Here is a 3,597-nt window from a genome sequence, read left to right as displayed (position 1 = left end):
TTGTGAGCCACCATGTGGTTGCTGGGATTTGAACTCTGGACCTTTGGAAGAGCAGTCGGGTGCTCTTACCCACTGAGCCATCTCACCAGCCCCTCAAGTATGTTTCTTAATCTCTTTCTTCACATTTAAAAGTTCTCATTGTAGTGATATAATAAAACATTTTAATATAAATAATACCCATCACAAAAGGACAATACACATACATAAGCCATGGTGAGAAGAAACTACCAAAAAAAAGAAAAAAGAAAAGAAAAGAAAACTACCAAACTAGACCACTCTGTGGGCAGAATGAAAGATTTATTGGGGCTCAGTCTGGGGCAGACAGAAGAGCAAAATGGTCCTAAGGCAAGCAGATTTTATATATGTCAGTCGGCAGGTTGGGGATCTGAGCTGGTACAGGCTGTCCAGATCTGGATCCCTTGCCTAAGACAGTTGACCTTTGGAGGAAGGATAGGGAGGTTCCTGAATGAATGAATAAGTGGTTCCTAGCAAACAAGGACCCCTTAAGAATTCTATTTTTCTAGCAAACTGAACCCTCCCTTTAGGCTTGTCTACCCAATGACAATCCTTCTGTTTAGCCAGCCAGGGTCCTTCTGTTTAGGTCAGTGTCCTCGGCACTGTCATTTGGGAAGGTAGACAGTTGGACCTGACAGGATATTCATCTTCCACAGAGAACACCCAGGAACCTTGAATCTCAAAGAAAATCTGGAAAAATTGGTCCACAGACAACCTCAATATGATACTGTCTCCATTCCACCCACCCTCAGCCTGTTCCTCTATCCTACATTTAGATTTTTGTTTTGTTTTGTTTTTGAAACAGGGTTTCTCTGTGTATCCCTGGCTGTCCTGGAACTCACTCTATAGGCCAGACTAGCCTTGAACTCAGATATCTGCCTGCCTCTGCCTCCCTAGTGTTAGAATTAAAGGTATGTGCCACCACTACCCAACTAATATGTAGATTCCTAAGGTGTAATTTATCTAAATTAGGTTTGATTGGGTTTTTTGTTTGTTGAAATAAGCCAGCACAGCTCCTACCATCTGCTTTCCACAGATCAATGCTGAAAAGTATTAAATTTGACAGCGCAAGCCAAGTTCCCTTTAAGGGAGAATCAGTTCATCATAATACCAGAGAGCTTAGGTTTGTTTGTTTGTTTGTTTGTTTGGGTTTTTTCTTTTTTTGGTTTTTTTCGAGACAGGGTTTCTCTGTATAGCCCTGGCTTTCCTGGAACTCACTCTGTAGACCAGGCTGGCCTCGAACTCAGAAATCTGCCTGCCTCTGCCTCCCAAGTGCTGGGATTAAAGGCCTGCGCCACCACACCCAGCCCTATTTATTTATTTTTTAACGTGTGCTTGGGCTTGTCCATGAAATGTGGGTGTGCATGAGAGCAGTGTCCGGTGCAGATCTCATCCTCTACCTTATCCGACACAGGGTTTCTCTTGTCATTCACAACTGTATGTATGCTCCAGGATAGCTGCAGTTGTATCTGGCTTTTACCTGGCTCTTCCTGCCTGTTTCCTGAGTGCTGGGATTAGAGACATTTGCCACCACACCCACTTTATGCAATACAAGCGATGGAAACCAGGGTTTCTGGCACTGGTTCCTCGAGCTACATCTGCAGCCCTGATTTGCAACATTGCTCAGACAAAATGATGACTATGCCAGAGAATCATGTGTTTGCTAGTATAACACACTTTAGTGCATGGTTCATGGCCAGCAGGTGATCTCCCTCAGAGCATCCGGTCTGTGACACTCGTTCCTGCCTTCATGCTAACCTGTACTTTGTCAGACAATATGAGCACCAGATTCAAGTTCTGCCACTCAATCTCTGTAGAACTTGAGTCAAACTTGGATCATCCCAGGACCTCTTATTTGATCCCTAGTCCATGTGATTTCCATGAAAAGAATTCGGATGATATGCACCGGCCTACAGAAGACAAAATTAACAGTAAAGCAAGACACTCTGGAGGAAGACAGAGTAGACTTGAACACTTTAAAGATGGAGAATAGACAATGCCAGAGAGAACACTGTGCCAGTGGACATCTTTAGGGGGTGCTTTATCTCTCTCTCTCTCTCTCTCTCTCTCTCTCTCTCTCTCTCTCTCTCTCCCTCTCTATTAAAGATTTATTTATGTTATGCATGAGAGTGCTCTATCTGCATGTACACCTGCAGGCCAGAATGGAGCATCAGAACTCACTATAGTGTTGTGAGCCATCATGGGGTTGCTGGGAATTGAACTCAGGACCGCTAGAAAAGCCGCCTGTGCTCTTTACTGCCATCTCTCTAGCCTCTTATCCTATTTCTTAAATTCCTTAGACAAGGCCTCTTCCAGGTGATTGACAGATCGGATTAACTCTTAAGGCAAAGAACAAGAATATTTGTTCCTTCACAGGAAGCTGCTGGCTAGATGATAATGTTGGGATCTTTCTCTTTTATTAATCCACTTATTTAGTGTGTATATGAGTGTCGGTGCGTGAATGTGTGTGTGTTGGGGGTCAGAGGGATAGGAATTGGTTCTCTCAGTTCAGCTTGCTTTGAGGCAAGCTCTCTCTTTTCTTTCTGTTATTGAACTTCCTGCTGAGTCTCCTATCTCTGCCCCTCATCTTCCCTCCAAATGCTGAGATTAAAGATTGGAGCCATCACGGTGGTTTCTTATTTTCACGTGGCTTTCATCAAACTCAGGTTTGAGCCTGCCTAGGGAATGCTGACCCCCTGAGCTGTCTCCTGGTCTGAGCTGTCTCCTGAGTCAGGAGCTTTTAGGCACTATCAAATGCCTCCTGTCCACGCAGGAGCTCGTGTCCACGCAGGGGCAAAGGTCAGGGTCCTGCTGTTTCAGGTGGAATCCACCCGGCAGACCTCTATGATAGTGTTCTCTTACCAGCTACCACACATGTACATCAGAACAAGGGCAGCCTAAGATGCGTTCCAGCTCTTAGATTAGGGAGACCTCTAAAGGTAGGGGGTAGGGGGGCTGGAGAGATGACTCAGCAGGTAAGGCCTCTAGCTGCACTTCCTTGTGCAGGAGCTCAGCAGCTCAGTTTCCATTACCCTCTTCAGGTGGCTCACAACCTCCTGTAACTTAAAGTTTCAGAGGATCTGATGTCCTCTTCTGGCCTCTAAGGGCACACACGGACACAACACATACACACATACTGAATTTTCAGACAGTGCTTCCCTACGTAGTCCCAGCTGGCCTGGAGCTCAGAGATGCATGCTGAGGCCTCCTGAGTGCTGCGATTAAAGGCAGACGCGCATCACCATACTTAGCCCAATTTTAATTTTTTTTTTTTTTTGAGACAGAGTTTCTCTGTGTAGCCCTGACTGTCCCAGACCTCACTCTGTACACCAGCTTGGCCTCAAATTCAGAGATCCTTCTGCCTCTGCCTCCTGAGAGCTGGGATTAAAGGTGTGTGCCATCACTGCTGGTAAAAAAAACATTAAAGGTAGAGAAAAATAATTTAGCCTTCAAAGAGGAAAGAAAGAAACATATTTTAAAAAGTGATCTTTTGCTGGGTGGTGGTGGCGCACGCCTTTAATCCCAGCACTTGGGAGGCAGAGGCAGGTGGATTTCTGAGTTCGAGGCCAGCCTGGTCTACAG

Source organism: Mus caroli, chromosome 11 (genome assembly GCF_900094665.2).
Source record: "Mus caroli chromosome 11, CAROLI_EIJ_v1.1, whole genome shotgun sequence".
NCBI classification, from domain to species: domain Eukaryota; kingdom Metazoa; phylum Chordata; class Mammalia; order Rodentia; family Muridae; genus Mus; species Mus caroli.
The sequence above is the reverse complement of the archived record's forward strand: the minus strand, read 5'-3'. Positions refer to the sequence as shown.